This window comes from Rousettus aegyptiacus, unplaced genomic scaffold, assembly GCF_014176215.1.
Source record: "Rousettus aegyptiacus isolate mRouAeg1 unplaced genomic scaffold, mRouAeg1.p scaffold_m13_p_2, whole genome shotgun sequence".
Lineage (NCBI taxonomy): Eukaryota > Metazoa > Chordata > Mammalia > Chiroptera > Pteropodidae > Rousettus > Rousettus aegyptiacus.
Window position 1 is genome coordinate 176,091,860 of NW_023416295.1, and position 13,779 is coordinate 176,105,638.

Consider the following 13,779-nt stretch of genomic DNA (forward strand, 5'->3'; position numbering starts at 1 on the left):
GGGGGCGGGGCATGCCTTCCAGTGGCCCAGCAGGAGACCCCGGAGGGCAGGTCCAGGGGTGCGAAGTTGGGTGCTGGGGGGTTGCAGGCCGCCGCCCCTCGGCTCCCCTCCCCCACTCTCCTCGGATGGCTGGAGCTGGTCCCGCTTCTCACAATCAGGACTATGGGGTGGGAGGTCCGAGCGATGTTCCAGAATGCGAATCCAGCCCGGGCAGACCCTGAGATCCTGCATAGCTCACCTGCTCCGGGCGAGGCCACTGCTGCAGGTGGGGGGTCCACACCTGGCCCGCTGAGGCCTCCTGTGGGCCCTGGAGGGAGGGGCCGAGTTCCTGCTTCTGGAAGGTTCTGTCCCCCCTGCCCCTTCCCGAGCTTGTGCTCTGCTCTCTGGTCCTCTTCCTGGGCGAGCCATCTGCTCTCTCCCCTGCAGTGGCTTCCCGGTGAGGAAGGGACACGGCTGAGCCACTGTGGCCATCTGGGTCCCACACAGCCCCTTCCTGCCTCCCCCTCCCCCTGCCCCCGCACCCCCAGCACTGCCCCACTCAGAGCCAGCTGCGGACCTGCTGGTTCCCCAAGTGCCCCAGCCTCTGTGGCTTCCACCTTCCACCCTGTCCTGGCTGTGTGAACCCCTCCCCGTCACTCCTCCGAGGCCAGCCCCTTGTCTCCCCAGACTCTCGTCCCCCCGTACTCTGGGGGCTCCCCTGAGTGGCCCCAGCTGGCAGGCTGCGGGGTCAGCCCCTGGCCAAATCACCCTGCACGCCAGCTGGGGTCGTTCCCCTGGGCCCCAGGACGTGGTCCTGGGACGTTCCGTGGCCCCCACCACACGCCCAGGGCGCGCTGGGCGGGGGAAGGCACCTCTCGGCAGCCCCCTGGGGGCCCGTGTCCTCCCGTCACCCCAGATGGCAGGGATTTCCACGTGGGGACTTCCAAGTGCGTGGAAGAGCTCGAGCTCGAGAGAGGAGGACCGGCTGGAGTTGCTCCAGAGCTCTGGCCCGGTCCCCGGAGGTGACCCGCCATCCTCAGCGTCGCTGACGCCGGAGACGCCAGGCTGTTCCCCCTCCCGTCACCGCCGCCAGCACCAGGGCCGCAGCCGCCAGGCTGCCCCGGCTTCGCCCTCGCTCTCCGCCGCTGTGATTTACTCAGCACGCCCAGAACGAATCCTTCGAAAACATAATTCAGTCATTAGGATCACGCGGCAGCCCCTCCCAGGGCTTCCCGGGGCTTCCCAGAGGGTGACCAGCCAGGGCAGGAGGTGGTCCAGCCCCAGCTGAACCCCCCGCCCCGTTTTCCCCCCAGCTTCCCTCCCCCTGGGGGCCAGCAATAGGCTGACCTCCCTCCATGTCCCTGAACGGACCGGCTCCTTCCCGCCTCGGGTCTCCTGCATGCCCGCCGCCTGCTCAGCGCGCCCTTGGGTCCTGCTCCCCTTCCTCGTCCTAACCCGACTTTCTCAGAGGGCCACCTCTGCCTCTCCAGGCCAGTGGGGACCCTTGCCCACGCTCCTCCTTGGCCTTCTCAGCTTCAGACGACTGCGGTTTACAGCCGCAGGGGCAGGTGCTGGTGGGGTCCTGCCCTTCCGCAGGCGGTGACCTCGGCAGGACAGGGACCTATGTAGCTTCCGTGTCGTCGAATTCTAGGTCATAGAACCGTCATCGAATTACGTGCATTTGGTAAATGCCTTTATTTTGTATTTGTGGACTTCAAGCAAGGCGATACGGAGGCATCGCCTGGGCCGGAAAAACCCGTTTCTGGCGTGCACGGGACCTCCCCCGCTGCCCGAGCTCACAGCCCAGAATTCGACTCTTTTCGTTGCCTCGTGGAGTTTCGGCGTTTCCGGACGATTTCGTGGCGAGGGGAGGCAGCAGAGGCGGTGACTAGGAACATGGAACTGGAGGCGGGTGGCCTCGGGTCGAGCCTTGCTCTGCTCGTTACGAACCGTGCGGTCCAAGGGTCGTTCGTCCTCTCCCTGAACCTCACGTCTTCCCACGCGGGATGGAGGTGGTAACAGCGTGGACACCTGGGGTTTGCTGTGAGAAGGAGCAGAAATGTGTAAGACCAAACTTGACATAGGTTAATTGGTTAGTGAATGTGAGTGGTTGTTAAATGATCGTTATTATTACTATTATACATACCGGATTCACAAACCACTGCGCGTAGATCAAAATATCCATGTATTAAATCACAGTGAGAAATACGACTGTCCCATAAGCTGGAAAAATCAGTATCTGCTGTCTATAGAAAGCTCGATGACAATCATAAAATTTAATTTGAAGTTTTGATTTTGAAAAATTGTCGTTACAATTAATAGAGGTAATCATCGCGGTAACAATTTTTCATTATTTTGATCCAATTTCGGTCATGTTATTGAACGCCTACTCTGCAATAATTTCTGAATCAATCACTGCCACGTTTCTAATTTTACTGTCACAGAAACTCTGGGAAGCGTGAATTCCACTCTCAGCTGTGACAACCCAGCAGGAACGCGGTGTCCCTCCCGTGAAACTTCGGAAAACATGATGACAGTGGTTGAAGGCCCTGGAGCGACACCCACGGACGGGTTTGAGGGTCCCGCGGTCCGGAGAGGAAAGAGGAAGAAGCAGCCACACCCTTTCCCCAGGGCGTTTGCCGCAGCTGAAGTGGCCGAGCACGGGCAGTGGGCAGACCAAGGGCCGGGGCGGAGGTCTCGGCGGCCACACGGTGCGGGCACTCAGAGCTGGGTGTCGGGGACATGCCGAGGACAGGCCTCGAAGGCGCCCAGCGCGGTCAGGTGACGCTTGAAGGGCTTGACACTGGACGCTGGAGACAGAGCGGGAACAGCCCGGGCCGTCACAATGTGAACCTCAGCTTGAAATCAGCCCATGGCCCAAACGAATGGGGGAGCCTCACCCCTACTTACGCTGCTCACACGGGGATAAGCAGATGTGTCCTGGGGGAACAAGACACCACACAGAACCTCTCGATTTTCACACACGTGGCTGGAACAAATTTAAAAACCAGCGGGCCCCTCGGGCGATAGAAACAAGAGGAAAAACTGGTAATAGAATCAGACCCTCGGGTGACCCAGATGTTGGAGGTATCAGCCACGGATTTCAAATAACAACGAATAGGAAGCTAAGCAGGGTCAGGCCTGGTTAGTGCTCGGATGGGAGACCACCTAGGAAGACCAGGTGCTGTAGGTGTAAAAAATAAAAAACAAGGGATCGTAAGCTGACAAGGTCCTTGCTACCTGTGAGGTCAACCAAGGGTTGCCGTGCCTGGAAAAAAAAAGTAATAAAATAAAATAAGATAAAATGATGACAAATAGAAGGGAATAACACACTGTAATGGGAAACTAGGCCACGAGGTGTAGCAGGAGCTGTCGGGACACCTGGGCTCTCCGGTCGAGTCTGCTTTTCGTTAGTCTTGCAGACGCGGGCAAGTCAGTTACTCTTAGAAATCGTCAGTTACTTATCAGTAACCTACAGACGATGACATTTCTGCTAATGAGGAGCATGGGGGACAAGTGAGATCTTGGGAATTCACTCTCCGGCTACGGCGCTGCTGGCCCTGCTTCCTGGGGGAACCTCTCGCAGTCTTGGGGTGCACGTGATGCATGAGCACCTGTCCGGAGCCTCTGAGAGCAGGTGGGGGTCCCCTGGACTCCCCTCTCCTGACTGAACACCTAGCACATTCTCGTCCAGTCGCCACCATGGGCACTTAGGAAAGGTTCAAATGCGAACAGATTGCGCCGTGACGACTTCTACTTTCTTATCAGCAACCCGAGCTCCCCCCGCCTTTTTTTTTTTTTTCCGGTTGTGGCATTTTATTTACCTGTCTGTCTATATGTTCACTTATTTATTTTGATCGGACATCTTGATCCAAATACATATTGATAATAAGTCAAGACATTTTGAAGATTCTGAAACTTGTTTAAAAATCTGCTTTTTGAATAGATACTACTTGTTCCCAAAAGTCACAAAGCAGAGGGACGTGGGGGTCGCCGCTGTGACCGCGTGTGGGAGGACGCGCCTGGCAGCCTCGGGCACCGTTACAGGCGGCCAGACGCTCAGCGTCCGATTCTGGCCTCTGCTTGTTTTATGCACGAGGCGGACTCCTTATTTTCTCGCATTGTCCAGAGCTTCTGGGTCATTCTTTTTGTGTCTGAAGGGCCGAGGAAGGACACGCGAATCGATGCACGAGCAACCCGACGCGCCGCTCAGAGCCGGGGCGGAGGCGAGTCGCAGATTCTAGAGAGTGTGGGCGAGTCGTCATGCCCGGGGTTTCCCGCCGTGGGGTAGCCGCTCGTTCTTCCGCTCGCCGACGACCCATTCTGCTGGGCGTCCAGTCCGGGCCACCGCCGGTCACTCAAGGTCCCCGCTTTCCTTGACCCCCCTTGCAGGATGCTCGAGTGTGGCGAGCACAGGCCGCCCCGCCCCCCGCGGCAGCGGCGTGGGTCTGTCCGCGCCCCCCGCGAAGGCGGGACCTGAGCCAGGCACTGAGAGCCCCAGGGGCGTCAGTAGAGGAGCGACCGAGAGGGCGGTCCCGCGAAGCCAGGGCGGCTCCACGCTCCCCCTGTGGGTCCGAGGGGAAATGACCGCAGAATCCCGCGTTTCCGAGGGCGAGGAGCTCGCCACGTGTGCTCCAGGGGACAACAAGGAAGGGGCCCTCCGAGGACGAGCCTGGAGCCAGCAGTGCAGCACCGCGGGTCCGGGGCCCAGCGCCTAAACGCCAGCGCGGCTGAGACGGCCGGGTGTCCGCCGCCCCGCCCCCCGCCCCGCCTCCTGCCCCTCCCCCCTTCCACGAGCGGGAGTGGGAGTCCTGGGGACGGCCATGTGCCTGTGTGCGCCCTTGTTTGTCCGCTGCGTGGGAGGCAGATGTCGTTTTTCTAAATTCCAGGCAAAGAGGGGCCACATCCAACCCCCCCCCCCAAAAAAAAAGATAATTATGACGCCTGGGCTTCCGCGCCTGAGCCTGGCGAGGATAGTCCTCCGGGGACGATGCGCAAGGCGCCGCGTGACCCCGAGGGCCGGCTGCTCTCCGAGCGCGTGCTGTCCGCGCTTGGCCCCTGTCCCCCCGGAGAAGACTCGCCCGCTCGGTGTCCCCCGGCTTCCGGCGGGGGCAGAGGGACCGTGGGCTGGTTCCGGAGCGAGGTGTCAGGACACAGGGTTCCGCTGTCACCTTCGTGCTGCCCCTCCCGCCGGGGGAATGTCACCGCTCGGCACGTCTGGCCCTCTGGCCGGGCCCTGGGATTGGCCGGGTGTGGAGCGCAGGTGAACCCCAGCTCCGGCGGGAGCCGGCGGCCAGGCTCTGAGCCTTCACGACGAAGTCGACGGTGTTTGTTGGTTTCTGCTGCTGAGATTTTGAGGGGTCGTTTGTTAAGCGACATTATTACAACAATAACTGACTAACGCAGACAGATTGACCCTCAGCCCACACCGAGACTGCAGAGCTGGAAGAGATAATTCTCGTTTAACACCGCGCGCCAAATTTACACACGCATTAAAGATGCAGCGCGCTAAAGTAAACAAAACTATGAATAAAATATGAGAGCAAATAATCAACTGACATCGGAGTTATTCCTCGTGGGAATAAACTAATGGAAGGAACCGGAGGAAATTAAAATAGATTTGACTCAATACAAAAACTTCTGTAGATCATAACAAACATTAATAAAGTCAAATTTCACAAATTATGGGAAAATGGTCTATGAAATAAGCGTCGTTTAATCCACGCTTTCCAGGTGGAAAAACGAGGATTAAGGAGGTGGCGTGGCTTGCGGGGTACAGGCACCGGGCAGCAGACCGGAAACCGAGGCCCGCACGGTGACGCCTGGCGCGGGCGTGACCGCGCAGCCGCCGTCTGACCCCTGTCCCCGGCCGCGCTGAAGCCAGCACACCTTCAGGCCCGCGCCTGGCGGACTGGGCACTTCCTTCGCGCCAAGGAGTCTGTTTTATCGCGTATTAAATTCCGCATATGCGATCCACGGCCCGGTTCGAATCACGTCTTTGAGAAGCGTCATTCCGCCGAAAGGTGAAAAGCTACTCCCGGGGTGGGAAGCGTGAAGATTTACTGTCACAGACGAACAGGGAAAACAAAACCTCACGAAATCAGGTTTCAGTCTCCGGGCGTCTGAGCTTGGCAAGGACCGTACCGGGAACCGCGTTCATGTTCATCCCGAATGCTACCTGCAGCCGGGTCTGGAGAAGAGCTCGTAGCAGGTCCCACTCGGGGCGCCTCCGGCTTGAGCTAGGTAGACCGTGCTGGGCAGTGGAGCCCAGGGAGGGAGGGATCTGTGCAGTGGCTGAGACCTTCGCACCATGTGCTCGCTTGGTGACCGTGGAAGGCGGGCGCAGCCGGAAGCGCTTCGTGTCGTGAGATCAAGCCAGAGGCGCTCCCCCACGGCGCCGGACACGCGGGGCTGGCCCGGCCCGGCCCGTTTAGGCGTCTCAGGTGGAAGAAGTGGGGGCGCACGAGATGCAGGGAAGCGGGAAGGTGCGGCGGGCAGAAGGGCGGCCCCCGCGGCCCGCCTCCCCCCCCAGAAGTGGCAGGATCTGGGAGGTGCAGCTGGCAATGGACTCTGGTGAGAGGGAAGGGATGTCCCTCTCGCTGTGTGCCACAGGGTGGATGACAGAGAGTCCGCCTTCCCGGCATCCTGTAGACACGGTCTTTGCTGGTTTGGTGACCTTAGCGACTGTGCTGGGGAAGTCCATGTGTCTGCGGCTGGGGGCCTCTGGGGGCCAGGGCAGTCTCTGGGGGCTGACAGCGGTCTGCAGGCGGAGGGCGGTCTCCAGGGGCGAGAAGCCAGGATGATGTCATCACAAGAAAGCAGATTCCGCCAGCTAGCCGGGGGGTCTGCGGGCAGCTCCTTCACTGTTTGGGTGGAGTCATAGCCCAGGCCGGGCCAGCTCAGCCATGCAGCACATGGAGACCCTCAGCCGAGCATCCGGGTAAGTCACGGCAGACTCCTGAGCCTTGGAAACGGTGAGGTGACAAACGTTTGCTGTTTTAAGCCACGAAGTTCATAGTAAACAAGTAGGCAGCGCGGGAACGACCAATAAGTAGTTCAAGGTGGGCGGAGGTGGGGCACCCGGGGGCGGGGGGCGGGGGGGGGGTTGGGGCGCACACGCCCTCTCTGCTGTGCCTGCAGCTCCGGGGCTTATTCTGAGTGAGATGGGGCAACCTTCACCTTGACGTGCTGGGTGAGGGCTGGCCGGCCAGCCGGCTAAGTGATTTCTGGCTGCATCTTTGAGGGCGTTTCCAGGAGAGCTTAGTGGTCTTGGTGGGCAACGCCCAGTCTGTCGAGGGCTGAGCAGACGGAGAGGAGAAGGAAGGAGGCTTTGCTCTCCCGCGGAGCCTGAGCGGGGCCATCTGCCTCTGCCCGCGAAGGCCCTGGGTCTCAGGCCCTTTAACTGCTCCCCTGGCCCTCCGGGGTCCCCAGCTCGCGGACAACAGACGGTGGAACTTCCAGCCCCCAAGACTGCAAGATAGACCCCTATTCCTCATGCTACGTCTCTGCGTTGTTATCTCTGTACGTCCGTGCGTTCTTCTCTTGGGGGCACTAGCTCATCCAGGGTTTTGGTACCGAGAGTGATTCTTGAGGAGCAGAATTTTAAGAACGAGGGTTTTGAATTGGTCCTTGGGTTTCTGGAATTGGCTCTCAACCTGATTAGATTTAGAGATGTGAATGACTTGATTTCATGGGCCGTCCCTGGGTGTGAACTAGGAACGGGGATGCGTGAAGCGTCTACCCTGGACTCTGCACACTACCACTTACCCTAGGGAGCGAGGCGCTTCTCCATGTGACACTCTCGGACGGGGAGCGGGGTCTAAGGAATGCAATGACATTGCTCGCTTGCTCCTGAGGTTGCCGGACAAAGTCGGGAAGGAAAAGGACATGCTCAGGCCCCACATAGGTGACCCGAAGGCTCCCGGGCCTCGTGGAGGAGCCGGCGGGGGTTTTGTGCAGAGGAGGATGTGGTCTGAGTTACATTTGTTAAAAAGCACACTGCTGCTTTGCTCAGAAGGGACTGTGGGACAGCAGGTTGGAGCCTCTGGCGTTAGTGAGGGCGGGGGAGAGCTGGCGTGGCCTGCTGGGGCCACCGAGTCCCTGGCGGAAGGGACGTGGGCATCCTGGTCCGTCACGGAGGGAGAGGTGATAGCACCTGTCGGTGGGTTGGTGTCGGGTGTGGAGGGAAAGAGAGTTATGAGTGACCCCACGGCGTTCAGCCACTGGGCGGCCGGGGCGGCCGGCCTCTTACTGCCGTGGTGGACTAGTTTGGGGGGATAAGAGCTGAGAGCCCCGTGTCGGTGGTGACGATCCCGAGGTTGCCGCACATCATCCCAGTGCGGACACCGGCCGGGCTTGCCCAGCGTCTCGCGGTCCAGAGTTTGGGAGGAAGCCCGTGCTGGAGGCACGGTTGTGGGTCCCCCAAGCAGAGGCGGCATTTAAAGGCAAGATGAGATCAGCGGAAGAGGAGGTGTAGGTGTGAGCTTCTTGGGTGACCTTGGACGAGGTGACACACGCTGAACCACGGCGGTGGAGCTGAGGAATGAAAGTCTGTGTGTCCGTCCGTCCGTCATGCTGGTCTTTGTTTTGCGGGTGAGGTGGGTTCTCCACGGGCTGCTCGCTTTGAAAACCTCGGCCTCAGTCGTGCTTACGGGACATCAGCCCTCGCCCCACCGCGACTTCCTTCCTGGGAGTCGGGAAGCTCACGTATTACTAGCAACGTGAGGGAAATCACTCTCAGGCCGACGGCGGGGAACGAGGTCCTCCTCTCACCGAGCGCTTTGCTGAAGGCTGAGGAGACGTGTGTCTTTAAATCCCCATCTTCAAATCAGTCGCCTGCTGCCGACATGCCTTTATATTCAAGGCCTCACCGTCAGATGCTTCTGAAAATAGCCCTGTGCTGGCTGATCGTGACTCTTACATAAGATTGAGTCCTGTCTTCGGCAGGCGCCCGTCAGAAACGCCATGTGACAGGCGGGACTGGAGCGGCTCCCGGGTGATGGGCTTGGGTGATGGGCTTCGTTCCAGCCACATGAGAGCTGACGCTCTGGGACCACGAGGCCACGCCCCAGCGGGCGGGGCCAGGCCTGTGGGCGGGGCCGTGCGGATGGACAGCCCCCCACGGGGCTCACCCCACTCCTTCCTTAGTCTTCAGTCGCAGGCTCCCTCTCAAGCGGGCTCCTCGCCCGGCAGCACCAAGGACAGCAGCGAGGACACACGCATGCGCAGCCCCCACCTGAGCCCAGCTCCGCAGGCCTGTGGGCCACAGCAGATGCCTCTCCCCTCTCCTTGACCCACCCCGCAGGGCGGCGCAGGCCTGCGGGGTGACTTACTCGCCCCAGGCAGTGGAAGCACCGACAGGGCCAGGCTGGCAGTCGCCCGTGCTCCTCACTGACGAAGAGAAGAGGCTTGGATGGTCCCCCGACCCAAAGGCCGCAGGAGGCCAGGGCTCCACCCCGAAGCCCCTGCAGGAGTCCACGGCGCGCGCCCTCGGTCAGCGCCCCTGCTGGCCTCCTTCCGCAGGTCCTCCGTGCCCCAGCACCACGCTCAGCACTGACAAGGGCAGGTGGGACAGAGCCGACCCCACGCCGCACTGTGGAAGTCACCTCCGAACGACCCAGCCCGCCAGCTCCACCAGCCCTGGGCACCAGCCCTGCGTTCTGTGCCGCTGCGGCCTGTCCCAGCCACGTGACCTGTCCCAGCCATGCGGGCTACCCGAGCTCCCTGCTGAGTGCTTGCTGCTCCCTCTGCCTTACTCGCTGAGTGACCTGAGTGAGTTAGGTGACATCTCGAGCCTTGGTTTCCTCTTCCGACTTCTGAGGATGGTGCTGAGTGTCTTCCGGCATCATTGTCTGGCGTGGATGAGAGGCGGTGACTGAAGTGGCTCTTCGCTCGGGGCCTGGCCTGCAGCGGGTGCTCGGTAAAAGTCATCATTATGGGCCGCCCGACCCCGCTCTGCTGTGTCTGGCCGCCTTCCTGTTTCTCCTTTAGGACTTAGCTTGAAAATGTTAGAGATTTAATTCACGTACCATAAAATTCACCATTTTAAAGTGTAAAATGCAGTGGTTTCTAGTGTATCCTCAGGATATCACAGCCACCGTCTCTATCTAGCCCCTGAACATTTTCATCACCCCAAAGTGACCTGTACAGGTGACCTTTGAACAACTGGGGCTTAGTGGCACCGACCTCCCACATAGTCAAAAATCTACGTGTGACTTTGGCTCCCCCAAAGCTCAGCTCCTGACAGCCTGCGGCTGACCAGAGCCTTGCCGGCAGCACAAACGGTTGCTTGACGCGTGTTTCGTATGCTGTGTGTCTTGCATACTGTACTCTTGCAGTAAAGTGAGAGGAAAGGAAATGTTCAGGAAGCCTAAGGAAGAGAAGCACGTTTACGGTACTTTACGTATTTTTTTAAGATGCCGCACGGTTCACACTCGCGTTCGCAGGGCGGCTGTGCCTGTCGGCGGTCACTGCCCTCCCCACGCTGCCCGTGACTCCTCTGATCTTTCCGACATGAATTTGCCTGGTCTCGACTTTCGTGGACACGGGCTCATTCCCTGGGGTCATTGGCGCCCGGCTTATTTCACGGAACAAGGCGCGTCCAGGCGTCGTCTCTGCCGCAGCATCGGTCAGCAGGACCCGTCGTGCGGAAGGGCCACGGTCCCTTCGTCTGTTTGTCGGTCGATGAACACTGGGTCCTCCCACTTTCTGGCTCTCTGAGTAATAACCGTAATAGTGATAATGGTGAGTAAGAATAATGCTATCGACGTCTGCGTAAATTTTTATGGGAACGCGCGTCTTTAATTTTCGCGGGGACGGGCGCAGCTGAGCGCCTTCTGGGCCATGCGGTAACACTGTGTCAGACGTTTTCAGGGACTTCCCAAAGCCAGCGTGCACACGAGTGCCACCGACGACGTGTGGCCTCGGTGTCTCTGCGCCATCAACGCTTGCTGAGCGCGAGTGTGAGTGGGTGTGACGGCCATGCCAGCGGGCGAAGCAGTGCCTCGCGTGGTTTGATGACCGCCCCGCTTTAAATGGTACGCTGTCCCTCCCCCCCCAAATCATTGTGGTCCAAAGCACTTATTACCCTTTTGTTTTGTGTAGCTGTCTATCCATCTAGCTGTCTGTGTACACACGCATGTATACACCGTGCCTATATCCATCAATCTATCACCTAGCTCATCTATCTATCTATCTAATCTACCTATCATCTATCTATGTATCATCTATCGTCTCTCTAATCTATCATCTATCTTTCATGTATGTATGTGTCTATCATCATCATCATCATCTATCAATCTATCATCTGTCTATCATCTATCTATTATCTACCTATCATCTATCGATCTATTATCTATTATCTATCTATGTATCATCTGTCATCTATTGGTCTCACATTGCACGCACCACACACGTCGCCCACACGCGTGCACGTGGGCACACATGTGCGCACACAGTCGGGGTCACACGTGGGGTTCTCCGCCCTGTCGGGAACTCACCCCCGGCGCCCTGCCTGTCACCTCCACCCCCGCCTCCTCGCCCCACTTCCCCCCGCCTTTCTTCCCGCGTTCCAGCCGCCGCGAGTCACTTATTTCTCGCCCAAAACTCCACGCCCATCCGCCGTTGCACTCCGAAGACGCTCACCCTTTCCCTGGCTTGTCCTTGTCCCCTTCAGCCGGGGACACCCCTGCTGGTCCTTTGAGAAGCAGCTGTTCCAACGTGGCCTTGGTGAAGTGGGGCCCGAACAGCTGAGCGTGGGGGTGGAGGAGGAAGCCCACACTCGCTGCCAGCCCGCACCCGGGCCGACCCCGTGCGAGGAAGCGCAGGCCAGGGTCTGTGGGGACCTCGATCACACCTGACCTTTAAGATTTTGCAGGTGAAAGGTCAGCATGTGCCCACTTGGTCTGGGCAGGTGACCCAGAGTCGTCAGGTGCACTGGGCCTAAAAGAATGGTGCGTTTTGAAGGAGAGTGCTTTCTGACGGAGGAACCCCTGAGAAACCCGAGGACAGACGTGGACAGCCGGAGGCTGTGGGAGGGGGTGCGTCCCGGCCAGGCGGGCGGTGGAGGCTCCTCCAGCCGGACCAGGGGCCATGCCTCGTCGGCGCCTTCTGGACCCGGCCGGCCCCTCCCGGGGCCCACGCGATACCACAGCGCAGCGCGAACACGATCGTTAGGCAGACGCTGTCATCTCTGTTTTTCTTTTTATTATTATTAAATCCATCTCTTGTGATTTATCGATTTTCTTAAAAGAAAAGTAAATCCCCTTTTTATTTTCTGCAACTTATTACCAGACACTTGGGCCTGGGACACGCTGAACAAGATGTCAGTTAAAAGTGTTCAAAAACGTTCGCGAATCAAAATCAATGAAAGTACATGGATATCTTTTCTAATTTTACAAGAACAAATGTAGCAGCGGTCGTTAAAACACGCCCCTGGACGCAGCAGGCAAAGCCACACAGCTGCGGCTCCGGCGGACAGACGTGACCACGGCACGGACCGCGTGTGACAGGGCCGTGCGCAGCCCGGGGGACCGGGCTCTGGGTCCGGGCGCTCCGGATCCCCGCCTGGCGACACCCAGGGGGCCGTGCGCAGCCCGGGGGACCGGGCTCTGGGTCCGGGCGCGCCGGATCCCCGCCTGGCGACACCCAGGGGGCCGTGCGCAGCCCGGGGGACCGGGCTCTGGGTCCGGGCGCGTCGGATCCCCGCCTGGCGACACCCAGGGGGCCGTGCGCAGCCCGGTGGACCGGGCTCTGGGTCCGGGCGCGTCGGATCCCCGCCTGGCGACACCCACGGGGGCCGGGCGGGAAGCCTGGGCCACGACTGGAAGACTCCGGAGGGCGCGGCGCAGCCTGCGGTCTGGGAAGTCGCTGCTGGGTGTGACGCACCACCAGACGCATGGGGACCCCCGCTCTGGGCCCCTCCACCCGGGATTCGGTGCCTGGAAACCTGAAGTGAGCCCTGGAGCGGGAGAGGGGACTCACCACGGAGAAAGCTCGGAAATCCTCCTTCCGTTTCCTGTCTTTAAACTGTCCGCTCTCCCAGCCCCGATCCAGAAGAGGTGACGGCAGCAGACAGAAGCCAGAGCCCCCGGGGATGGAGACTCGGAGGCGGGGCGCCGCCTTCCCCGTCAGGCCTGTCTGGGGTCCCAGGAGGGGGCCCCGCGGTGGCCGCAGGCGCGCAGCAGGCCACGGTGGCTCTGAGCGCACGGTCCCCATTTGCTAGCGAAAGAAGCTGGAGAAGGTGACCCCATGGGATGGTCCCCGGGTTCCTGGGCTGGGCGCCACCCTCCACACACCAGCCGTGCACAACAATGTCACCCTACAGCGCGTTCCCAGCACATCGAGGACTGAACCAACAGAGAGTCCACAGAACGGGCCCTGGGTTAGCCGCTGAGCGGCATGTGTGGGGGGCAGATATGACAAGACCACAAAGGCTTGGAAAAGTACACGGAGCTTGTGCCACACCTGGCCAGAGACGGCCCCGCGGGACTCGTGTCCTGGATGGACGCGAGGGACCTGCCCGCAGAAACGAGAACACAGCATTCTGCGTTCGAATGAACAAGAGCCTTGTGACACAGTACTGGAAATGTCTAGGATACAGCCCAGGATTCTTAGCATGCGAAGAACCAGGAAAATCTCGATTTTCACGGAATTAGACAATCAGCAGACGGCACTTGTGGGGAGACCCAGGAGTTGGCATCATGTGACGACTGCTTAAAGCGGCTACTGCTGGAATATTCCAGCAGGCGCTCACGAGCACGTCAGAGAGCGATATCATTAACAATTAGAAGATGGAAATTT